The sequence below is a fragment of the Chiloscyllium plagiosum genome, unplaced genomic scaffold, assembly GCF_037043375.1.
Source record: "Chiloscyllium plagiosum isolate Xiang-an unplaced genomic scaffold, Cpla_swu_hap1 HiC_scaffold_37, whole genome shotgun sequence".
Classification (NCBI taxonomy): Eukaryota; Metazoa; Chordata; class Chondrichthyes; order Orectolobiformes; family Hemiscylliidae; genus Chiloscyllium; species Chiloscyllium plagiosum.
Genome location: NW_028270175.1, coordinates 93,629,962 through 93,656,976, shown reverse-complemented (window position 1 = coordinate 93,656,976; position 27,015 = coordinate 93,629,962). Strand labels below are relative to the sequence as shown.

At 43.8% G+C, this 27,015-nt stretch overlaps 1 long non-coding RNA gene across 6 annotated transcripts in view; it reads right to left on the bottom strand.

Moving 5' to 3' along the window:
• LOC148139873 (uncharacterized) overlaps positions 1 to 22,934 on the bottom strand; it is a 38,338-nt gene extending 15,404 nt beyond the window's left edge. Inside the window, exons 1-4 of one of the 6 annotated variants that reach the window (XR_015753393.1) lie at positions 15,888 to 15,974; positions 12,051 to 12,155; positions 7,039 to 7,145; positions 1,397 to 1,599 (exon numbers count right to left, since the gene is read on the bottom strand). This is a non-coding gene — a long non-coding RNA (uncharacterized LOC148139873). Of the gene's footprint in view, positions 1 to 1,396; positions 1,600 to 2,438; positions 2,548 to 7,038; positions 7,146 to 12,050; positions 12,156 to 15,887; positions 15,975 to 21,893; positions 22,001 to 22,853 lie in introns of those variants that run through there. The other 5 variants (XR_015753392.1, XR_015753394.1, XR_015753397.1 and 2 more) reach the window with 5 other exon arrangements.
• Positions 22,935 to 27,015: the final 4,081 nt, after the last annotated feature.

Sequence of the window (27,015 nt, the reverse complement as noted above, 5' to 3'; positions counted from 1 at the left end):
CTCTTTTCTCACTATCTCTTTAGGATTACCCCGACTCCCTCACTGGTTTAATGCCTCCCGAATGGCACTAGCAAATCTCCCTGCTCGTCAGGGCCCCATGGTTTCCCCTTCCTATGCCATTGGTACCAATATACAATGTCCTCCCACTGGTTATTTTCCCTTTTGAGAATATTCTGCTCCCTCAGAGACATCCTTGACACTGGCACCAGGGCAGCACCACCCCATTCTGATGTTTCACTGTCAGCTGCAGAAATGGCAGACTGTGCTCCTGACTGGAGAGTCCTCTATCACCATCGATCATGTGGAACTGGATATACCTCACATTATGTTAGAAGCCAGTCTCAGTACCAGTAACTTGGCTGTCAGTGCTACATTCCCCTGAAAGTCTATTACCACCTACATTTTCCAAAACAATACACTTGCCTGAGATGGGGATAGAGCCACAGGAGACTCCTGCAGTACCGACCTATCCCCCCTAGCTTTCCTGGCGGTAACCCATCTACCTGACTGTATCTGCAGTATCCTGCATTTCTGAGACTGCCACCTATCACAGCCCCCAGCTCCTGTCAATTCCTCACTGCCTTTAATCACTCCTCCACCAATCCATGCGTTCCAATAGGATTTGCAATCACACTTGCTGCAGTCATAATCATCAGGATCATTGAAACTTTCCCTAATCTCCCACATCCGACAGGAACAGCACGCCACTCGACAACAGGCCATCTCTCCGCCTTAACAATCTACAGACCAAGACAAAGGCACAGTCTTACTGCTCGAAAAATACTGCCCGAGAATAACTTAATGCTTTCGGTTCATATCTTAAACATTTAATCAAGGGACCGTAAGACATTAAAAAGAAATCCTCACCTTACTCACGATTGTAGATTGAATAAAATAAAACCGACGAAGATTGATATTTGAAGAGACTGAAAGTCACTGAGCTGATCCCCGGCTCGGAGTACTTCCAAGGGTGAGGTCTCTCTGAGGGCAGCTGTGAAACGTCTCTGTTTCTCTTCTCTGCCCATTCCATTTCCAGAGAGGTTTTTAAATTCACAGCAAGTCAGCTCAGAGAGGTCACTGCTTGGTTTTATTCACTGGGGGTTGCCTTTGCTGCCCAGACCAGTATTTCTTGGCCACCTTTACTTTCTTGGAGAAAGTGGTGTTTAACCGCCTCCCTGAAATGCTGCAGTCCATGTACACCACAGTGATGTTTGGACAACAATCCCCCTGTGGCCCCACATCCCTCCCTGTCTCTGTAATCCCCCTCCGGCTTCAGAAATTACATGTCTGTGGCATAAGATTTTTATTTGGATTCATTTTTGTTTAATAACCCCCCCCCTCCCCCCCCCAAAAAAAGTGAAATATTTCGCTCCCAAACAAATTTCTGTTGATTGACCTTTCGGAGAGGCTGACACACGGACGTTGCAGTATTTTATCTCACATTGTACACCTAGAATGATGGAACTTTCTTTTAAACATTGCTAAAAGGGAGGCAATGGCTTAATGGTATTCCTGCCAGATGAGTGACATGTGCAATGTTCCGAGGATTAGGGATAGAATCCCAACATGGCTGATGGTGGCATCGGAATTCAATACAATCTAGAATGAAAAGGCGAATGATGACCATGAAACTATTGTCAATTGTTAGAAACCCAGCTGGTTCACTAATGTCCTGTCGGGAAGGAAACGGTCATCCTCACCTGGTCTGGCCAACATGTGACTCCAGACCCACGCAATGTGGTTAACTCTCAACTGCCCTCAGGAAAAATACTTTTAAAACTGTTAACAAATAATCCACAGGTATCACTTAAAAACTGGCTGTTCACATTGGGACCATGTGAATTTCTGAACGGCCTGAACTAAAACTGAGTTTCAGCCTCACCTTCTCCCCGTCTCACATCAGTCTGTTTACACCCAACTCCAGAACACTCTCATTGAGCCAAGCAACCCTCACAGTGCAGCCCTGTCATTTTCATTGTCTGCTCATACCTACACTGCCCTCAGCCTCCTGTACTGTTCGAATGCATCTCAATGGGAGCTCAGTGAAGCACCTCATCTTTCAATTCAGCCCTTTGTAACCCCAGAGTCATCCAGCAGTTTCTGGATGTACAGACAGTTGTCAGAAGCTGGGACATTCCACCTGAAAAGGTACTGGAATTTGAGTCCAAAAGGATTTTTAATGGGAAGTTTGCAGGTAGTTGAAGTTTACAGGTTAACATCATGAAGTGGGTGATTGGGTCTAAATCTGAGAGTACTTACAAAGAGACGAGGTGTAATTTGGATAAATCTGTGCTCCCTCGCAGGCCAATATCTCCTTCCTCAGCTGCAGGGCCCAGAACAGAGCACACACCCAAAGGGTGATCCAACCACGAATTTGTACATCATTCTGCTTAACAAAAATATTGGAGATATCTTCCCACAAACAGAACAGACAAAACCTTTCTCCTTCCACAGTTAACTGCCAATGATATTCAGATCCCGATGACTCCATTGACTGTAAAAACTGCTTTTGAGATCCCAGCCTCAATTATTCTGATTTAATATCCGATTAAATGAATTCACGAAACAAAACTCACAGTCAGTACAGGAAGAATATAAAGACATACTTTTTCCTGGTATGTGCTTGATGTGTAAATGCCTCTCTTCAAATCGCACACCGCCACCTCCCCCCCCCCCCCAATCCTCGGAAAGGGACATGCACATGCGCCTCACTGTACCTTACCCCCAGTTCAACTAACCTGCAGATCTTTGTACTGCAGGAGATAGGGGTTAAAGAGGAAATCATCGGCAGGGACAGAACCCAAAGACAGACCGGAACATTTGGAAAGACAAAGGAGTGGATTACGATCTGGCTGGGAGGGTGCGTAGCTGTTAATGGAGGGACAGGAACCTGTGTCTGGCAGCATCTCCGTGGAGGTGGTGGAAATGGCGACTGATGATCTACGTTCTGCTGCAAAAACAGACCCCGAGCTTCCAGCTGCCTGCCACTTTAACACACAAGCCTGTTCCGTAGCCAACATCTCTGTCTCATGCTTACTGCAGTGTTCCAGTGAGGCCAGAACATACAAAATGGCCCCGTATTTCAAGGACTGCAATTTCCACTCCCATGTGTCACTACCATCCACCACATCTCCTCCACTTCCCTCACCTCTGCCTTTGAAACCCACACCTCCAACTGCATCAAGGATAGAACCCCCCCACCCCCCATGTCCTTACCTTCCACCCAGATACAACATATCATCCTCTGCCATTTCCACCAGCTACAATCAGACCGGACCACCAGCTTCTTAAGGGGTTTGACAGAATAAATACTGATGTGTCTGAGTGTAAATACTGTGGGGGGAAATTGAAACCAGATTCTGAGTCAGTCACAGAATCAAGGGTTCTGTTTCGGATTCGTCAAGTTTAAGGCAACACTGACACGGGTAAGGGGTTTCAGTAGCAATGGAGCTGGGGTGAGGAGGAGACAATCAATGTTTAAGAGATTGGAATTCCTGGTGTTTGGGATGTGTAGATGTCTGATCAGAAGGTCAGCTTCGCGTCAAATATAACTGCAATACTGTGAAGAGTGTCGTTCTGCTGCATAGTTCCCAGTGAGAGAGAGAGGCTCAGCAGTAAGGGAAAGGAATTTGTCAAGCAACGGGTTTAACCACTACAATGTTTCATTGGAGGAAACTGCACCTAATCGAGTAGTGGGAAAGTGGTAAGCAGTTTGATAACTGAGTAACAGTAGAGTAATGGAGAGGGATGATGCGGAGGGAGATCTGGGCATTATCAGTGTACATGTGAAACCCAACATGGTGCTTTTACACAATGTCACCTCCTGGCAGTATGTAGGTGAGATACAGGAGAGAGTAAGGATAGATCCATGAGGGACACCAAATGCAAGGAATTCAGAAAGGAAAGGGAGAGTGGAGATGGAGCAGGATTTTCCAAAAAAATGAGGTCAAATGTCAGTTTTTCACAGAATGGGAGAGAAGCACATAACCAGAAAAGACAGAACAAGGAACAATGTCTGTGAATCGGTGAGGGGGACTGATGAAGAGGAGGAGAAAAGAGAGTTAGAAAGTCTATGGTTTAGTAAGATTAGGGTAAAGGGTCAAGATGAGCTCTGATAAGGCTTGACATGAGATGAGATTGGAGAAAGATGTAGGTTTGGACAAAAACCGGGAACACCACGTGAGGCAGTTTGGCTCAGTGGGCTAGTGGGAGGGAGGGAGGGAGGGGGGGAGGGGGAGGGGGGGGAGGGGGAGGGGGAGTGGGGAAAGCAGCAGATCGGATTATCTCAGTCTTAGTGACAGAGAAACTCCATGTACTCCAAACTCTTGTTGGAGCGAAGGATGGAGGAGACAGGATAATGAACAGTGTTTCACAATATTACTCACTATATTAATCACTGCAAAGTCTCAACAAAGGAATGAAACTGGATGGACCACTCGGCATCTAAGAAGGCACCATTTAATACAACCACAGAATCAGCCCTTTCGATGGTGCAACGTCCTCCAGACTAACATCTGGATTTTGGTGCCAAAATGTGCAGAGCTGTCTCACAGACCAATCAAGGAACAGCTTGACATAGTCATACTCATGAAATCAATCCTTACAGACAATGACCAGACACCACCATCACCATCCCAAGATATTGAGATTGTGGTGATGGAAAAGCACAACAGGTCAGGCAGCACCTGAGGAGCAGGAGAATCGACGTTTCGAGCCTAAGCCCTTCATCAGGCTGACCTGCTGTGCTTTTCCAGCACCAGACTCTTGACTCTGATCTCCAGCATCTGCAGTCTTCACTTTCTCCTGAAATCTCTGGATATGTCCTGCCCCAACAGCAGGACAGACCAGGCAGAGGTCGTGGCACAGACAGGGAGGATTTGCCCTTGGAGTACTCAGCATTGGCTCCGGAGACCAGGAAATCTCATGGCTCCTGTTGATTATCACGTCGTGTCCTCCCTTGGCTGACGGATCAGTTCTCCTTCATGTTGAACAACATTTGGAGGAAGCACTGAGGCAATAAAATGGTGTCAAACGTACTCTGGGTACAGGATTTCAATGTCCACAATCGAGACTAGCTCTGCAACAGATTTACTGACAGCTGGCCAGGTCCTGATGGACATAGCTGCTCAACTGAGTCTGCAGCGGGTGGTGAGGGAACCAAGAGGGAAAAACATACTTGATCTCATTGTTATGAATTGACCAACTGCAGATACATCTGTCCATGACAGTATCAGTACGAGCCACCATCACACATTCCTTTTGGAGACGAAGTCTTGCCTTAAAGTTGAGAAAAACCTCCATTGTGTTGAGTGACACTATCACCGTTCTAAATGGGACAGACTTTGAAGAGATGTGGGATCTCAAACTGGGTATCTCTGAGGCACTGTGGGACATCAACAGCAGCAGGGCTGTACTCCAACACAATCTGTAATCTCATGGGTTTGTAAATCCCGCACTCACCCATCACAATGGACAGGAAAGGAGGGCATGCCATGAGCAGCATCAGGCAGACCTAAAAATGAAGTGCCAAATTGGTGAAGCTATCAAACAGAACTACCTGCATATCAAACAGCATCAGCAGCAAGCAGAGCTAAATGATCCAACATCCAATGGAACAGATCGGAGCTCTGCAGTTCTGCCACACAAAGTTGTGAACGGTGATGGACAATTAAACAACTCACTGGAGGAAGCATCACAGATATCCCCACCCTTACTGATGGAGGGGTCTCACACACTCATGCACCAGATAAGATGACAGCATTTGCAGAAATATGCAGCCGGAAGTGCAAAGTGGGATGATCCACCTCAGCCTTCTCTATTGGTTTCTAACATCACAGATGTGAGTTTTAAGCCAGTTCGGTTCAGTTTGAATAACATCAAGAAATGGTTAAGTAGTGCAAAGGCTACGCGCCCTGCCAATATTCTGGCAATAATACTGATGGCTTGTGCTACAGAAATTGCCACCCACCAAGCCACATACTGCTCCAGCACTGGCATCTACCGACAATGTGGAACATTGCCCAGGGATGTTCAACACAAAAACACAGGACAATCCAACCCAGGCAATTTCCCTCTGTCAGTCCACACTCGATCAGCAGTAAAGTGATGGAAAATGTCATCTACAGGGCTACCAAGCAGTAGCTGCTCCGCAACAGCCAGCTCAGCAACACTCACTTTAGGCTCCACCAGGGCCACTCAGCTCCCGATGGTGTTACCTCGCTGATTCACAATCTGGCAACCAGCTGAATCCCAGAGGTGAGGTGAGAGCGACAGCCCAGTCCCACTCCAAGATCACTATTTCTAGCTGATTCTACCCTTGTATCAGCTCATATACTCTCATCCACCTTGTGTTATCTACAAACTTCATTATCCAAACACACTCCTGGCCAGCTGCCCACATTCAACCCCCCTGTAATCTCAAGAAACACTATATCTCTGCTGTCCAAGTACACCCTCGTACCAAAATTTGTCGATCCATCAAAAGGCTCCTATTCATAATCAACAACATAGAGCCACAGAGATGTACAGCATGGAAACAGACCCTTCAATCCAACCCATCCATGCCGACCAGATATCCCAATCCAATCTAGTCTCACCTGCCAGCATCCGGCCCACATCCCTCAATTTAAAATTCTCACCCTTGATTCAATTCCTGGTTGTGATCATCCCGAGCTCGCTGCAACACACACCCTTTGAGACCTCAACAACCCATTCTGTTCGAGACCCCCAATGATCTGTTAATTCATTACCTCACCTGTGTGGCTGCTTTTACAGTTGCCAAAGCAAAAAGGTCTGAAATTCACAGCTAAAACCTCACAGATCTGCTTTCCTCCTTTAGACAGTCCTCAAAACCTGCTTATTTGGCAATGCTTTTGGTCACCTGACCTAATATCATCCTTCTCTGGCATTATGTCTAAAGTTCCCAATAATATTTTTGTGAAATTATAAGCAGGATAACAAAACTACAAACTGTTCTTTAATTGGACATTATCTTCAAATCATCACTGTTGCTGTAATGAATACTCTAATGTCTCTTACCCAACCACATTGTGAGAGCACCTTCACCACACAAACTGCAGCTGTACAAGAAAGTCAAACATCACCCTCTCCCCAGGCAACAGGGATTTGGCATTAATCACTGGTATCTGTGGAAGGAGAAACACAGTTGATGTTTCAGGGAGTGCAAAACGGATTACAGGGAATGAAAATGGTGCAGAAGTTGATAGTTAGAAATGGAAGGAAAATGCACTTGCTTATTGGAAGAAAGAATTCTTGGCTGTCAAAGATTTTCCAGAAAAAAATTAATAAGCAGCACATGGTCAGGGGCTGGGCCGCAGTGAAAAATCAACTTACAAAAATGTCTGTAAAAGTAATAGTAAAATACTAAACAGACCAAATTTACACGCTTTTTTTGAGACTAAGGAAGCTAGATATTGACAGAGTGGTCACGAGGGAGCCCAGAGATGAAGCAGAACAGTGTAAGCTGTTATGATCCCACAGTCATAAAGATGTATAGCACCAACACAGACCCTACAGTCTAACTCATCCATGCCAACCAGGAATCCAAGTCGAATCTATTCCCATTTGCCTGCACTTGGCCCATATCCCTGTAAATGCTTCCTAATCATATCATGTGTCTATTTAGATGCCTTTAACATGTTTTAATTGTACTAGCCTCCACCACTTCCTCTGGCATTCATTCCACCCACTGCATGAAAGAGTTGTCTTTTAGGCCCCTTTGAAATTTTCTCCGTTCACCCTAAATGCCCTCTACATCTGGACACCACCACTCCAGGGAAAACACCTTGTTCATTTACTCTATTCATGCCCCTCATGATTGTATAAACCTCCATCACATCACCACTCAGCCTATGGCACTCCAGGGAAAACAGCCCAAGCCTCTTATGCCTCACCCTACAGCTCAAATCCTCCAACCCGGACAACATCCTTGTAATTCTTTTTTGAAACCTTTCAAGTTTCACAGCACGCTTCTGATAGGAGGCAGGCCAGGACTGCACACAATATTCCAAAAGTGGCCTAACGAATGTCCTGTACAGCAACATGACCTCCCACATCCTATACTCAATGCTCGAACCAATAAAGGAAAATATACTGAACACCTTCTTCATCATCCTATCTACCTGCAATTTGACTTGCAAGGACTATGAACCTGCAATCCAAGGTCTCTTTGTTCCGCAAACGTCTCCAGGGCCTTGCCATTCAGTGTACAAGTCCTGCCCTGATTTGCTTTTCCAAACTGCAGCACCTCATATTTATCTAAATTAAACCCCATCTGATCAATATCTCATTGTAATCTGACGTAACCTTCTTCATTATCCACAATACCTCCAATTCTGTATGACCTGCAAACTCATTTACGATACCAAATCATTTAAATGAATGGCGAAACAAATCCAGAAATAAACATCCATTTCTCTGAGTTTGAATGTGCTCTGTGTAAATCCTGCCCAATGACTCTGTACCAGAGAAAGGCTGAACACGCGCCTGGCTGCACCTTGCCCCCTACAAAGCTGGCGGCTCCGCACGTGTCCATTGAATTCTTGCCCCGAATAAAAATGGTGGCGCGCACTCATGCCTGCAGCCACACTGAGGCAATTCCCCGTTTACTGAAAACACGAGACTGGGACGTACGAATTTGTGTTTTCTGACGTGCATTTGTTTTTTGTAAAACCTCTCCGCTCATACAGAATCGCTCTCACCTCCTGCGGTTCCACAGACAGCCTTGATGACTTTTGCGGGTACCTATTCTCTGCCTGGTTACTCGTTTGTCCTTAGTGTATTTGTACAATCACTTTGGATTCTCCTTAAACCTATTTCCTAAAGCTATCTCATGTCCCCTTTTTGCCCTCCTGGTTTACCTCGAGTATACTCTTACTGCCGCTACACTCCTCTAGGGATTCACACAAACACAGCTTTCTGTCCCTGCCATATCCCTCCTTCATTTTTGCAACCAGGCCCTCAATTTCTTTCGTCAGGCAGCACTCTTTACACCTACCAGCCTTGGCCTTAACAGGAACATACTGTCTATATACTCTCATTGTCGCAGGCCGAGGGAGGCAATGGCAGATGAGGATACAGAAGCAATCATTCTCAGTAAAGAGGTAATGGGCCTCCTGACTCTGATGGAATGCATCCCAGGGACTAAAAGAAATGTTGAGGAGGGGGGGGGGGGGGAGAGAATAACAAATAGACCTCGTGATAATTCACTAAAATTTGTTGGATGTCTGGTTTTGACAGACTGGAAGCTGCAAATGTGGTGCCACTATTTTTCAAAAAGGATCCGATGGCTTAACTTCTGTAGTGGAGGAAATGCTTGAACCTGTCAAGGAAGTAGTGGTGAGATATCTGGGTAGAAATTGGCTCATTGAGCAGACACAGCATGGATTCATGAACGGCAGGTCACGTTTAACGCGTTTACTGGAATTACTTGAGGATACGACGAGTGCGTTGGACAAGGGGGATTCGGTGGATGTGGTGTACCTGGATTTCCAGAAGGCATTCGATAAGTTGCCACATAAAAGGCTGCTGAATAAGGTAAAGATGCATGGCATTATGGGTAATTATCATTGATACAGGATCGGTTAACCAACAAAATGTAAAGAATGGGGATAAATGGGTGTTTGGATTTGTGTTGGCACTACAACTGTTTGCAATTTACACAAATGTTTTGGAGTTGAGGACCAAGTGTACGGTGTCAGAGTTCACATTTGATACAAAGATGAGGTAGAGCAATGTGTGCAGAGGCCACTGTAAGTCTGCACAGGGATACAGATCAGTTATGTGAGTGGGTAAGGATCTGGCAGATGGAGTTCAATGTTGGGATATGTGAGGTCATCCATTTTGGTCGGACTAACAACAAACTGGATTATGAAATGGTGAAAACGTGCAGCAGGCTGCTGTACAGAGGGAGCTGGGTGTCCTTGTGCATGAATCACAGGAAGTTGGTTTGCAGGTGCAGCAGGTAATTAAGGCAGTGAAGGGAATATTGTCCTTCCTTGCTAGAGGGATGGTTATGCTGCAGCTGTACAGGGTGCTGGGGAGGCCACACCTGGAGTACTGTGTACAGGTTTGGTCTCCTTACTTCAGGAAGATGTACTGGCACTGGAGGGAGTACAGAGGAGGTTCACTAGTTTGGGTTAGGAGTTGAGGATTGGTGCATGTGGAGAGATTGAGAAAACTGGTTCTTTAGTCATTGTAATTTAGAAGAATGGGAGGTTGGATAGGAAACAATAAAATTATGAAGGGAGTAGATAAGACAGAAGCAGGGAGGCTATTTCCACTGGGGGTGGGTCAAACTACAGAGCATTACCTCAAAATAAGGGGGAGCAGATTTAGGACTGAGTTCAGGAGGAGCTTCTTCAGCTAAAGGGTTGTTAATCTGTGGAATTCCCTGCCGAGTGCAGCATTTAACGTTATCAACTTGAATGCCTTTAAGGCAAAATGTAGATTTGTGAATAGGAAAAGAATTAAGGGTTATGGTGAGAGATCAGGAAAGTGGAGCGGAGGCCATGAGAAGATCAGCCCTGATCTTATTGAATGGTAGAGCAGGCTTGAGGGGCCAGATGAAAGTTCTTGCCTTGTGCCATCAAAATTGGCCTTTGTCCAATTCAGAACCTTAACTCTTAGATCTGGTATATTATTTTCTGTAACTATTTTAAAACGAGTAGAATTATCAGAGACTCCCAACAGTGTGGAAGCAAGTCATTCAGCCCATCATACTAATACTGACCTGGAAAGCCTCCTAACCTCCTCCTATAACATTGCACTTCTCAGGGCCAGCCAACCTACACATCCCTGAACATTATGGGCAATTCAGCCTGGACAATCCACCCAACCTGCACATCTTTGGTCTGTGGGAGGAAACCAGAGCACCCGGACGAAACCATGCAGAAAACCCCAATAAGGTGATTATCCCTTTCTTATTTCCTAGTTCCACCTAAATAACTTCACTGGGCGTACTCCCAGGAATATCCTCCCTAAGCAAAAACATAATGCTATCCCGAATCAAAAATGCCACTCCCCCTCCTCTCCTGTCCCTCTTTCTATTCTTCCTATAGCATCTATACCCTGGAACATTAAGCTGCCAGTCCTATCCATCCCTGAGTGATGCCTCTGTAATTGCTATAATATCCCAGTGCCATGTTCAAAACCATACCCTGAGCTCCTCTGCCTTCCCTGTCAGGCCTCTTCTATTGAAGTAAATGCAGTGCAACTGCTCAGTCTGACTTCATTCTGTGCCTTACCCTTGCCTGCCTTGACTATTTGACTTCTGAACTGTACCAGCCTCAGACATATCTCTTTACTCACTATCTTCTTGGGTTTACACCCACTCTCTCACTGGTTTAATGCCTCCCGAGTATCACCAGAAAGTCTCCCTGCCTAGACATTAGACACCTTCCAATGCAGGTACAATCCATCCTTCTTACGCAGGTCAACTCTACTCCAGAGGAGATCACAACGATCCAAAAAACGTGAATCCTTTTCCCCTGCACCAGCTCCTTAGCCACTCAATGAGCACCTCCTCCTCCTCTGTAATATGGACATTTTCCAAGATGTCACCATTTATTTCCCCACATTCTATAGCTCCCATGTACTTCTTCACAGTAAACACTGATGCAAAATACTTGTATCCTATTTCGCCCATCGTCTGCAGCTCCACACAATGGCTGCCTTGCTGATCTTTGAGGGTCTCTATTTTCTCCCTAGTTAGCCTTTTGCTCCTCATGTATTTACAAAAGCCCTTTGGATTATCCTTAACCCTATTCGCCAAAGCTATCTCATGTCCCTTTTTTTTTGCCTCCTGATTTTCCTCTTAATTATACTCCTACTGCCTTTATACTCAAAAATTTTTTGGATTGGAATAAATGCAAAATATAATATCCTGACAATACAAACGAGGGTAGGACTTACACTCAATAAAAGGAGGGCCTTGAGTAGTGATATGGGAATAAAGAAACCGAGGGCTTCACGTCTTTGAAGTTTGTGTTACATGTAGACAGGGTGGTTAAGAAGGTGCTTAGCACACTTACCTTCATTGTTCAGACCTTTGAGTACAGGAGTTGGGACGTTATGTTGATGATGTACAGAACGTTGGGGAGGCCTCTTCTGGAATACTCTGTCCAGTTCTGGTTGTGCTGTTATAGGAAGGATATTATTAAATTGGAGCAGGTTCAGGAGAGATTTACCTGCATGTTGCCATGAATGGAGGGATTGTGTTCTAAGGAGAGGCTGGATCGGCTGGGAGTTTTTTCACTGGAGTGCAGGAGGTTGAGGGGTGACCTTATTAGAGGTTTATAAAATCAGAAAGAGTGTAGATAAGGTGAATGGACGAGGGAGAGGGGAATTCAAAACTCGGATGCATTCATTTTGAGATGAAATGAGAAAGATTTGAGAAAAGACATTATGGTTTTAAAAAAAAAATATATGTGTCAAATGAACTTCCAGAGGAAGTGGTAGCTGTGAATATAATTACAATATTTAAAAGACATTCAGATAAGTGCATAAATAGGAAACATTTGGATGGATATGGACTAAGCGGAGGCAGGTACAATTAGTTCAGTTTGCAATTATGGTTGGCATGGACTGGTTGGACCACAGGGCCTGTTTCCTTGCTGTATAACATTATGACTCTAATCCTCACTAATCTAAATTCCTCCATCCTCAACTCTCCCGTTCACTGCCACCTCATCCAGCCTCACAACTCTTCCTTATTTATATAATTCCTCACCAGCCACAGAACGCTCCCTATCTCATGTCCTCCAGTTTCTCAAATCTCTGCGATATGTGCCTTTCTTTAGTTCCAGCCTTGAGGATGCCCTCATTCACTCCGATTGGTTGGAAGACAAACTGGTACGACCTGGTCCTCCAGTACGGCCCTCTGCCCCCTATTGGCCTGCGCTGACATCAATCATCGGGGCCCATTGTGAGGTGAGTGGTGGGATCCTCCCTCTCTCTGCCCTGGGATGAGCTACAACATTCACACTCAATGGGGCAGTATCACAGAGCACAGGGGTTGGGGCTATTCAGCCCATTTGGGATGTACACTCTCCCTCTGGAGATGCTGCAAATCTGTCCAAATTCCCTTCCCATGTGCCCATAGCCCCCCATATCTTCCCTTAAAAAGTAAAATTCCAAATCTGTTTATGAATAACTGCTGAGTCTGTGTCCAGCTGCCATTCAGACTGTTCCAGATACTCAGAACTTACTGAATAAAATAATGTTCACATTATTTGCCAATTACCTGAAAATAGTTTCTAAAATTGTGACATTGTTAACATTTCCACTCTCTCTGCAGATTAGATATCCTAGAAACAAATTTGCACCTGGTCAAAAATCACTGCTTAACCTTCTCAGCTCCAAGGACAATTATCTGTGCTTCTGCTAGCTCTCCACAAAAGAGGAACACATCTTATTTTAATTTATTACAGTCATAGAGATGTACACCACAGAAACAGACCTTTGGTCCAATTTGTCCACGCCAAATAGGAATCCTCATCAAATGGAGCCCCATTTGCCAGCTATCGGTCCGTATCATTGGAAACTCTTCCTATTCATGTACCCAATCGGATGCCTTTCAAATGTTGTAATTGTATCAGCTTCCACTGTTTCATCTGGCAGCTCATTCCACACATACACCACACACAGCTTGAAAACTTTGCCCCTTAGATCTGTTATTAATCTTTGCTCTCTCAACCTAAGCCCATGGGATCTTATTTTGATCCCACCTAACTGGGGGGAAAGGATCCTGGCTGTTCACCTTATCCATGCCCTTCATGATTTTATAAATCTCCATGAAGTCACCTCCCAGTCTTTGACTCTCCAGGGAAATTAACTCTGGCCTATTCAGCCTCTCCCTGTAGTCCAAATCCTCCAACCCTAGCAAAGTCTTTGTAAATCTTGTCTGAACTCTTTCAAGATTCACAACATCCTTTCCAGAACAGGGAATTTCGAACTTAAAACATAATTCCTGAAATGGCTTAATCCATGTCCTGTCCAACCACAATTTGACGTCCCAGCTTCTGTACTCAATGCATTGACAAATAAATATAAGCATACCAAACCCCACCTTCACTAATCTGCCTACCTGCGACTCTACTTTCAAGGAACAATGAACCTGCACTCCATGGCCTCTATGTTCAGCAACATTCCCAAGGACTTTACCATTAAATGTACAAGTCCTGCTCTGATTTGCCTTTCCAAAATCCAACAGCTTACATTTATCTAAATTGAACCCAGTCTGCCATTCCTCGCTCCAATGGCTCATGTGGTCAAGATACTGTTGCATTCTGAACTTGTCCACTTCTTCTTTGTCCACTACACCTCCAATTTTGGTGTCTTCTGTGAACCCACTGACCATATCTCATATTCACATCCAAGTCATTTATTTAAGGACCCAATATCCATTCCTGCAGGACAATGCTGCTCACAGGCCTCCAGTCCACAAAGCAACCCTCCATCACCACTCTCTGCCTCCTACTTCAAGCCAGTTTTGTATCCAAATGGCTCGTTCTCCCGCCATTTCATGTTGTTATCTAACCTTGCTAACCAGTCTGCTTTGTGGAACATTGTTCAGTGTCCATATGGACAACGTCCACAGTCTGCCTTCATCAATCATCTTTGTCACATCTTCAAAAAAAACTCAATCAAGTTAGAGAGAGAGAATTTCCCACACACAAAGCCATGTTAACTATCCCTAATCAATCCTCGTCTTTCCAAATACATGTAAATCCTGTTCCTCAGAATCCCTTCCAACAACTTACCTACCACTGACGTTAGATGGACTGTTCTCTTGTTCCCTGGCCTTTCCTTACCACCTTTTTTAAATAATGACACCCATCTTCCAGCACCTCACCTGTCACAAACAATGATATAAATACCTCAGGGAGGGGCACTGCCATCACCTTCCGAGCTTTCCACAAATTTCTGGGATACACCTGATCAGGTCCCAGGGATTTATCAACCTTGCTACTGTTTAAGACATCCACTACTTCCTCCTCTGTAATCTAGACACTTTTCAAGTTATCACTATTTATTTCTCCAAACTCTCTAGAATAGAATAGCATAGTATTTCTCCCACCTCCTGTTGCTCCATAGATGGCCTTGTTGATCTTTAAGAATTCCTATTCTCCATCTGGTTATTATTTTATCCTTAATGTATTTTTAGAATCTCTCTGAATTCTCCTTAAAAACTATTTCATAGAGATATTTCAAGTCCCCTTTTTGCTCTCATGATTACCATCGAGTATATTCCTGTAAAAACGTGATCCTGTACTCCCAATTCCTCTGCCTCTGTCATATCTGCTCCCAGCAGAAGCAATTCCACTCCAGGACATCCCAGAAAGGTTTCCTCTTTCATGGACTGGATTTCCCTCCCATTTGATCAACAATGCACTCCAACGCATATCCTCCACTTCCTGTACCTCCGCCTTCCCCTCACCCCTCCAACCACAATAAGAATATAATCCCCCGGTCCTCACCTGCCATCCACTAATCGCCATTAATCTCTGCTATGTCCGCTACCTACAGTCAGACCCCACCACCAGGGATATATCTCCCTCCCCAGCCCTTTCTATCTTCCGCAGAGACCATGGGATATTTGGTGCTGATGTGCTGCCCTACGGATACCTCAGTCACTCACCCTGCCAAATGGCCTCGTGAGATTATCACTAGATGGATAATCCAGACACCCAGATAACGTTCTGGGGACCAGGGTTTGGATCCCGTCACGGCAGAGAGTGGAATATGAATTCAATAAAAATTTGGAATTAAGAATCTATTAAAGACCATGAAACCATTGTTGATTATTGAGAAAAAAAACCTCATCAGATTCGCTAATATCCTTCAGGGAAGGAATCTGTCATCCTTACCTGGTCTGGCCTACATGTGACTCCAGACCCACAGCAATGTGGCTGACTCTTTACTGCCCTTTGGGCCCAGCCAGTGACACCCTCATCCTGTGAATGAATAACAAAGAAGGTCAAGTCTTGTACACAACCATACTATTCTTACAGAGAAGTGATCTCTTAGTAAATTTGCTTCTCAACTCCCTGCTGACTATTGGGGAAGGGGGGGGGGGGGGGTCAATAGTACCATCCCAATAAGGAGATCATCCCTTTCTTATTTCTCAGTTCCACCTGTATAACCTGCCTGGATGTACTCCCAGGAATACCCTCTTGAAGCCCGGCTGTAATGTTATCCCTAATCAAAAATACCACGCCCCCTTTCTGTTGCCCCCTTCCTATCTTTGCTATAGCATCTATACACTGGAACATTAAGCTGCTGGTCCTATCCATCATTAAGTCATGCCTCTGTAATTGCTATAATATCCCAGTGCGATGTTCAAAACCATACCTAGAGCTCCTCTGCCCGACCTATCGGGCCTCCTGCATTGAAATAAATGCAGTGTAACTGCTCATTCTGTGCCTTGCCCTTGTCTGCCTTGACTGTTTGATGTCTGAACTGTACCAGCGTCAGACTTAGCTCTTCCTCACTCTCTCTCTGGGTTTACCCACATTCCTTCACTGGTTTAATGCCTCCTGAATAGCACTAGCAACTGTTCCCTTCCAGTGCAGGTACAATCCATCCTTCTGATGGAGGTCAATTCTACCCCACAAGAGACTCCAATGATCCAACAATGTGAACTCTTCTATTCCTATGTCATTGATACAAATAAACAACAGCCTCCCCTGAAAATGGTTATTCTCCCCTTTAAGAATATTCTGCTCCCTCTCTGAGACATCCTTATACAAAAATTACATATTCGAACAATAAACCTTACACTCATCAGGTCATCATAAAAGGATTACATGATACATTGAAGGTTTGGGGAGACCTTTTGAGAGAATGCGATGATTCAAAGGAGAATTTTTAAGCAGCAAATGGGATTGATCTGGAACACAATACTCACACACACAACGCGAATATCCAGGTCCTGATATACTGAGTAATTCAATCAGAGTTTGGCAGAACATTTACTGAGATTACCATCTGAATGTCCACCTGTAATATCCTGTAATACAAGTTTATAAAATCCATCACTATCAGTTCAAGTTAGAAACCTACACCATCCCCTCCTCGTGGCCCAGGATTACTGTACATATTACCCTTGAGGACAACAGCAGTCAACTCAGGGGGAAATCTGCGGGTTTCTAGGAGATTCCAACTGGAGATCTCATGTGACTGAACACAGCAGTTCTTTGACACATTGGAGAAAATGATCCAAGCGTCAGTGAGATATGGGGAACAAGAATTATTTTCTTTTCTTTCATTCCATGCTGCCGCTCTGCCTCATCAATAAGACATGGGTGTGAAAGGCTAACGATGGGCAAGTTGTCTCCATCCTGACCAATGGAGAGGAAGATCCTTTCAATAACTCCAAAGCGTATCCCTAAAAAGATAGCAACTCTGCCTGCTTCCCACTGCCCAGTGCTCCCAGTAAATGTTTGGAAGAATGGGAAGGGGGGGATATCTGCTAGAAAAGGCATAACTGTAAAGGTCTAAGAGGATTATGAAAAGAGAGAGATGCTCAGGAGAAGGGGGCAACAAGTTGCCAGATGGGATGTAACTTGGGAAAACGGGAAGTTGCTCATTTTGGAGGAGATAATAAAAGAACAAAGTATTATTTAAATGGTGGAAACTATAGAAAGCTGCACAACAAAGGGACCAGGGTTAATTGTTCAGGAAACACAGAAAGCTACCACACAGTTACAACAGGGAATCAGGAAGGGGAATCGAATGTTTTGATTCAAAGGTTCTCAGTACTAGAGTTTGGAGTATATACCTGAGAGTAACGTGTGGAAGTGCTGGTGAGACCACCATATCTGCAGTAATGAGAGCAGTTTTGGTCCCTTTAGATAAGGAAATGTGTCACTTTATTGGAGGCATTTCAGGGAAGATTCAATGAGATGATCCCTGGTTTGGAGGGATTATCCTTTAAATAAAGGCTGAAAAGGTTGGGACTCTACTCACTGGATTTTGGAGAAAGAGAGGCGATCTCATTGAGACAGATGGGATTCTTAAGGGGTTTGACAGGATAAATAGAGAGAGGCTGTGTCTGAGGGTTAATATTGAGAGGGGAGTCTGAAACCAGATTCTGAGTCACGGAATCAAGGGTTCTGTTTTGGATTCAAGTTTAAGGCGACACAGACGCGGGTAAGGGATTTCAGTAGCAATGGAGCTGGGGTGAGGTGGAAAAAAGAAATGTTTGAGATTGGAATTCCTGGTGTTGTGATTGTGTAGAGGTCACCTTGGGGTCAGATATAACAGCAATATTGTGAAGAGGGTCGTTCTGCCTCAGAGTTCCCAGTGGAAGGGAGGGGCTCAGCAGAAAGGTAAAGGTAAGGCAATGGGTTTAACCGTGACAATGTTTCATTGGAGGAAATTGCAGCTAATCGAGTAGTGGGAATGTGATAAGCAGTTTGATAACTGAGTAACAGGTGAGTAATGGATGATGGGGAGGGAGAGCTGGGCATCGTCAGTGTACATGTCAAACCTAACAGTGTTTTTGGACGATATCACCTCCTGGCACTATGTACGTGAAATACAGGAGAGACCAAGGATAGATCGTTGAGGGACACCAAATGCAAGGAATTCAGAAAGGAAAGGGAGAGTGGAGATGGAGCAGGATTTTCCAACAACGGTGAGGTCAAATGTTAGTTTTTCACAGAATGGGAGAGAAGGACAGAACCAAAAAAGACCAACAGACAGAACAAGGAACAAAATCTATGAATTGGCGAGGGGGAGTGATGAGGCGGCAGCGGAGGAAAGAGAGTTGGAAAGTGAGTTTAGTGAGATTAGAGTAAAGGGTCAAGGTGAGCTCTGATAAGGCTTTACAAGAGACTGGAGAAAGATGTAGGTTTAGGATAAAAACCAGGAATACCACGTGATGCAGTTTGGCTCAGTGGGCTAGTGGGAGGGAGGGAAGGAGTAGATCGGATTATCTCAGTCTTAGTGTCAGAGAAACTCCATGTGCTCCTCACTCGTTGTTAGAGGGGAGGATGGAGGATGATGGACAGTGTTTTACAAAGAAACAAAACCAGGGTAAGTGATATTTAAAATGAGTGAACAAACCTGATGTATTTAGCTTTTATCCAGAATATTAAAACAAACGGCTGAAGTCCTGGTTCGAATCCCATCTAGGCAGATGGTGGAATCTGAATTCAAGAAAAAAAAAACAACGTATTAGGAATCTCCTGATCTCCATGAAACCATTGTTAATGGCGAAAAAAATCCTGCCAACCTGACAGCGGCCCAGCCAGCTGCTCACTGTATTAATCACTCCAAAGTATCAACAAAGGAATGAAACTGGATGGACCAGCTGGCAACTAACAAGGCACCAGAAATTACAACCACAGAATCAGCCCTCTCAATGCTGCAACATCCTCCTCACAAACATGGTTTTTGGTGCCAAAATGTGGAGAGCTGTCTCACAGATCAATCAAGGAAGAGCCTGACATACTCATACTCACAGAATCATCCCTTACAAACAATGACCAGACACCACCATCACCATCCCAAGATATCGAGAGTGTGGTGCTGGAAAAGCACAACAGTCAGGCAGCATCTGAGGAGCAGGAGAATCAACGTTTCGAGCCTAAGCCCTTTATCAGCCTGACCTGCTGTGCTTTTCCAGCACCAGACTCTTGACTCTGATCTCCAGCATCTGCAGTCTTCACTTTCTCCTGAAATCTCTGGATATGTCCTGTCCCACTGGCAGGACAGACCAGGCAGAGGTGGTGGCACAGTGGCGTACAGGCAGGGAGGATTTGCCCTGGGAGTATACAGCATTGGCTCCGGAGACCAGAAAGTCTCATGGCTCCTGCTGATTACCACGTACCGTGCTCCCACAGCTGATGGATCAGTTCTCCTTCAGGATGAGCAACATTTGGAGGAAGCACTGAGGAAGTAAAATGGTGTCAAACGTACTCTGGGTACAGGATTTCAATGTCCACAATCGAGACGAGCTCTGCAACAGAATTACTGACTGAGCTGGCCAGGTCCTAAAAGACATAGCTGCTCAACTGAGTCTGCAGCAGGTGGCGAGGGAACCAACAAGAGTGTAAAACATACTTGATCTCATTGTTATGAATTGAACAGCGGAGATACATCTGTCCATGACAGTATCCGTACGAGCGACCATCACACATTCCTTTCGGAGACAAAGTCTTGCCTTAAAGTTGAGAAAAACCTCCATCGTGTTGAGTGACATTATCACAGTTCAAAATGGGACAGACTTCGAAGAGATGTAAGATCTCAAACTGGGTATCTCTGAGGCACTGTGGGACATCAACAGCAGCAGAACTGTACTCCAGCACAATCTGTAATTTCATGGGTTTGTAAATCCTGCTCTCACCCATCACAATGGACAGTAAAGGAGGGCATGCCATGAGCAGCACCAGGCAGACCTAAAAATGAAGTGCCAACCTGGTGAAGCTATCAAACAGAACTACCTGCATCAAACAGCATCAGCAGCAAGCAACAGAGCTAAGTGATCCTACATCCAATGGAACAGATTGGAGCTCTGCAGTTCTGCCACACCCAGTTGTGAACGGTGGTGGACAATTAAACAACTCACTGGAGGAAGCATCACAGAAATCCCCACCCTTACTGATGGAGGGGCCTCACACATCCATGCACCAGATAAGATGACAGCATTTGCAGCAATCTTCAGCCAGAAGTGCAAAGTGGGATGATCCATCTCAGCCTTCTCCACTGGTTTCTAACATCACAGATGTGAGTTTTAAGCCAGTTCGGTTCAGTTTTAATAACATCAAGAAATGGTTAAGTAGTGCAAAGGCTACGGGCCCTGCCAATATTCTGGCAATAATACTGACGGCTTGTGTTCCAGAACTTGCCACCCACCAAGCCACGTACCGCTCCAGCACTGGCATCGACCGACAATGTGGAACATTGCCCAGGGCTGTTCAACACAACAACACAGGGCAATCCAACCCAGGCAATTTCCCTCTGTCAGTCCACACTCGATCAGCAGTAAAGTGATGGAAGGTGTCATCTACAGGGCTACCAAGCAGCAGCTGCTCAGCAACAGCCAGCTGAGCGACACTCACTTTAGGCTCCACCAAGGCCACTCAGCTCCCGATTGTGTTACCGCCCTGATTCACAATCTGGCAACCAGCTGAAACCCAGAGGTGAGGAGAGTGTGATAACTCAGTCCCACGCCAAGACCACTATTTCTAGCTGATTCCACCCTTGTCTCAGCTCATACTTTCATTTTCCAAACACACTCAGGGCCAGCTTCCCACATTCAACCTCCCTGTAATCTCAAAAAAGTCTAAATCTCTGCTTGTTGATCCATCAAAAGGCTCCTAACTAAAATGAACTGCATACAGCCATAGAGATGTACAGCAAGGAAACAGACCCTTCGGTCCAACCCATCCATGCCGACCAGATATCCGAACCCAATCTAGTCTCACCTGCCAGCACCTGGCCAATATCCCTCAATTTAAAAGTCTCACACTTGATTTAATTCCTGGCTGTGATAATCCCTAGCTCCCTGCACCCCACACACTGTGAGACCTCGACAACCCTTTTTCTTCGAGACTCCCAACCATTTGTTAATTCATTACTTCACCTGTGTGGCTGTTTCTACAGTTGCTGAAGCAGCATGGTCTTAAATTCGTAGCCAAAACCTCACAGGTCTGCTTTCCACCTTTAAGACATCCCTCAAAACCTGCTTTTTGGCAATGCTTTTGGTCACCTGACCTAATATCTCCATCTCTGGCCATATGTTTAAAGTTCTCAATAGTATTTTTGTGAAATTATAAGTATGATAATAAAAATACAAACTGTTGTTGATTTGACATTATTTTCAAATCATCACTGTTGCTGAATGAATAATCTATAATGCCACTTACCCAACCACATTGTGGGAGCACCTTCACCACACAAACTGCAGCTGTACAAGAAAGTCAAACATCACCCTCTCCACAGGCAACAGGGCTTTGGCATTAATCACTGGTATCTGTGGAAGGAGAAACACAGTTGATGTTTCAGGGAGTGCAAAACGGATTACAGGGAATGAAAATGGTGCAGAATTTGATAGTCAGAAATGGAAGGAAAATACACTTGCTTGTTGGAAAAAAGAATTCTTGACTGTCAAAAATATTCAAGAAAAAAGTAATCTGATAATAGAGCAGCACATGGTCAGGGGCTGGGCCGCAGCGAAAAACTTGTGAGAAACAAAAGCTCACTCACTTTAATAATTTCAGTCCGAGACAAATATCTGAACAACAGCGTCGTTTTATTTATACACCTATAGGTGGGTGGTTTGTCTAATTACCAGGTAAGGCAATGACAAAATGCACAGTATATCCCAAAAAACCCTTGCAATTTATACTGTTTTTTCCCATATGTTTTCCTTATTCCATTGTCTGTTCCCTGCTTCGCTTACGTCACTCATTTCCTTAAGACTTACCCCACAACTTCTGTTTATCCTGTCTTGTCCGTGACAAACTCTTATCTCTGACTCCCATAAGGGTGTTTGACGTCAGTCTATTGTAGATTATTGATTAGGCATATCTTTTATTCTATTAGCAGCTATTTCTATCCAGAGGCCACTTTGACCTCTTTGATTAGGGTTTGTTCCTGTGTCTCCGAGTAGGGGGAAACAGATGCTTTCCTGTTTGCCCATATATCCACCATTGTTCTGTATTCACGTCTCATGCTAACATATCCTTTCTTTTTGCTGAATATGTATTTTCTCATTCCTGTTCTGTATCAGAATTTATACTTGCAGAAATAACATTAATTCATTTATATCCCACAAACTCATTTACAAAGGGTCTAAAAAAGTAATAATACAGTAGTAAACAGACCAAAAATACACCCATGGTTCGAGACTGAGGAAGCTAGATATTGACAAAGTGGTGATGAGGGAGCCCAGAGGTGAATCAGAGCAGTATTGGCTGCTATGATCCCAAAGACTCTATACTCGAGAAAGGCTGCACATGCGCCTGGCTGCACCTTGCCCCCTACAAAGATGGCGGCCGCGCACGTGTCCCGAATAAAGATGGCGGCGCTCACTCAGGCCTGCAGCTATGCTGAGGCAATTCCCCATTTACTGCAAACACGGGACTGGGACGTTCAAATTTGTGTTTTCCGATGTGCACAATTTGTTTGCAAAACCTCTCCGCTCATAGCAACACAGTTTTTCTCCCATTTCCCTGTTTATTTCTTTCCTTACCGTATCCTTTCTCTCCATATCTTGCCGAGCATTCATTACAGCGACTGTGCGCCGCGCGCGAGGGTGATCACATGGTTTAGTTTAGCTCCGCCCTTCATTCACGTTGATTGGTTGGAGGACCAACATCCCGCTAGGTCCTCCAGATCCGCCCGCCATCCATTCATTGGTCCGGTGCTGACATCAATCACCCGGAGTCCCTTTGTTGGCGAGAACATGCGCAATGCGTCCTGCTTTAGCTGATATGTTGGGTAATGTGATGGGAGAGTTTGCTGAGGGCAAGAATTGCCTTTGTGTGAGCTCTGCAGTAGATTTTCTTTATTCATGGAGGGAATTGCCTTCCTACTCATGACTGTATAGCTATGATTGATGAATCAATGCCATCTGAATCAGTACATAAACACCACTTTTTCACAACATCTGAGATCTTTAGCACATTGTATCACGCTCTTCTTTGGAAACAAAAAAAAAACATGAAACGGAGACTCAAGGAATCGGAGCAGGAGTAATGCATTCATTCCCTTCAGTTTGTTCACCCATTCTATCAGATCATGGCTGGGCCAACCCAGACCTCAACACCTCTTTTATGCTTGATCCGCATAGCCCTCAACTACTCAATATTTCAAAAATCTATCTGCCCTCTTTTAAAATAATTTGAGATAGAATAGCAGATTCCCTCGATGTGGAAACAGGCCCTTCAGCCCAACAAGCCAGAACAACGCTCTGAAGAGTAACCCAACCATTCCTCTCCCACATTTAACTTTCACAATTGTTTAGGTGAGAAAATTCTAGCCATTCACTGAGAGTAAAAAATTCTTTATGTTTTTTAAAATGAATGTTCCCTTAGTAATGTCCCCTGGTTTGAGACTTCATTGGTGCTAGAAGATCTAGTCAACATCTACTCTGTCAAGCTCATCAGAATCTTGTTTCCATAAGCTCACCCCTGCTTATCTATTCTTGATAGGTCAACCCTTTCATCCTTGAAGCACCTAAGTGAATCTTTTTTGAATGGTCTCCGATGTTGGTTTATCCTTCATTAAATATGGGAGCTAACATTGTATACAGCACTCCAAGTGAGGACTCAGCAACAGCCAGTGTGGTAAACCAATCCTCAGTCCATGCTAATACATTACCCCAATACCATGAGCTCCTAAATTGTGCAATTAACTTTTATGTAGCACCTTATCATTTACATTTTTAAAAACCAAATACAGAACATCATTGGATTGTCCTTTATCAGCCCTGCTTGTTATCTCCTCAATGAACTGTCGCAAATTTGTCAAATATAGTTTCTCTTTCACAAAACCCCGTCTACCATGTTTAATGATAAGCTTTTCTAAATGTCCTGCAATTTCTTTCTTTAATATTCGACTCTGTAGGTTCTTTCAGTAGATTTGCTAAGTATGATTCCCCTCTCTTAAATCCATGCAGACTTTGTCCAATCCTGTCACTGTTCAGTAAGAAACTTGACTGTACTCCAATATAGTTAGTAAATGTATCTGTATTTATTTTTTAAAAAATGATTACTTATAAATGCTGGACCCATGCAATAGCACTGAATTAGTGACTCTGAATTTGGGTTATAATTTTTTTTTGTTAATTCCTTTGCGTACTGTGTCAGGTAGACAGCACCAAGTGATCACTCTTCATTGTGAGTAACATTGAAAATAATATATTTTAAAAATGACATCCCAAAATGCTGCCTCATTATTATGCAAGGAGGATTTTGCATTCAATAGTTTGCAGATAAAATTGAACAGATTTTTTCTGCAATTTGTCCAGAGAGCAGGTTACACCAAAATGATAACTCTGTTGTCAAATTCTTACTTGACACTGCCCAAGGCGATACTGATGGGACTTTACTTTGCCATTCTTGTTCACCAGCTTTATTTCCATATTTAATCGTATAATCATTCTGGAGCTTGTAATTTTAGACAACTTCTCTTTTAGGTACATATGTAAATATCATATGAAATGTTGCATGAATGGTACCAAATCTGAAATTAGTCTCTAATCTGATAGTAACATGCTCTGACCCTTCTACATATGTATTGGTATAAGTCTATGTCAGTTATTTTTCTGAAGCCTGTGATTCCTGATGAAGGGCTTATGCCTGAAACATCAACTCTCCTGCTTCTCGGATGCTGCCTGACGTGCTGTGCTTTTCCAGCATGGCACTTTTCGACTCTGATGTCCAGCTTCTTTGGTCATCACTTTTTCCTTTGATCAACAAAAATTATTCTTGGTTTAATCGTCACGAAGTGCAACACAAACCAATTCATGAAATTCAGATATCTCACATTTGCCTTAACTGTGTGAAGGCGAAGGCATGACTAAATTATTGTCAGTAATTGAAACCGTACTGACAAACTTGTGCAGTATCAGTGCCTCACCTTTAGAATGTTCCCAGATATCGCGCAGCTGCAGTATTTTGTTTTGCACTCAGCTATATGTTGTTCTCACTTGTTTCTTAGTGAAAGATTACAAAATTAACTTGGATGAATGAACTTATAATTTCTTTAACCAATGTTGGGAGAAAACAAAGTCAGTATTTCAAGTGCTGATAAAGTAAAATAAATTGATAATCAGTAGAAAGGGTTTAAGATCGATATGGAACAAATGCTGACAAATGGGATTAGATTAATTTAGGATATCTGGTCAGCATGAGCAAGTTGGACTGAAGGGTCTGATTTTGTGTTCTACAACTGTGACTTCATTCTCTCAGTTATTCAAGAAGTTGAATACTTCGAGGAGGAAAAGGAGAATTTATGCAGAGAATGCACTTGAAATGATGATTGAGGTGTATCAAAGTCACATTGTTTCATGACCTTTTCCTCTGGGTTCTTCAATGAACAAACTTGTTTTATTATCTGAATAACTATGTATCATGTGATTTGTTTCACACAAAATATTTCGTTAGTATCTAGTCAACTATTAAGAAGTGTTCATAATTTAAAATTTAGGCAGCTTGATTATTAAGCAAGAAAAGGTTGCTTTATAAAAGATAACAAGATTTTTATCTGTTCTGGGCACTGAAAATATGGAATTCAATTCTGAAGGAAAGAATCTTCGTCAGTAATGTTCCCACATATGTGGAGTAATTGCTTCTGGTCACTCTTCAGGTTATAGAGGCTCGGAAAGAAAGGAGTTGGCCAAAGTTAGCAACATCATTTGGATGGACTATGCTCATTGGGGAAACTTGCAGGATCTGTAGAAGAAACATGTGTTTCAGAGTGTATGCAATAAACCTGAACATTGCTATAGTTTTCACAGAGCTTGGGACCCGACTGGAGTCGCAATGAAGCTCATATTGTTTTTTTTAAATTTCTGAGCTTGCCAAATTATTGTTGGTAAATGCGGTGACTTTATCAAAGCACATTTCACACTCCCCAGCCAGGATTTTGATCCCAATTCTGTCAGTCCCTCTATTCCTATGGATAAGAGGTATTTTAAATGTGAGCACTCCATTTAACTATTTGAATTGAATACTTCAGTGGTTACATCCTCTTGGATTCTTAATTTCAAATTACTCAATGTGATTTTTTGTCCCTCCTGAATTTGTCAAGCACTGGGCAGTTCTGGAATATTCCAAATATTTACAATAGATGCATTCACACGATTGAAGGCAACCTGGTAGATTTGAATACCGTGCAGGTAGTCAACAACAATATATAAGTAACTTTATGAATTGCTTACTGTACACCAACAACGCAAGCCAAGTACTATTTAAACCACAGATTGTCTCCCAATGATTCTCAAATCTAAAACGTGCATTCCAGATATGCTCACTATCACCA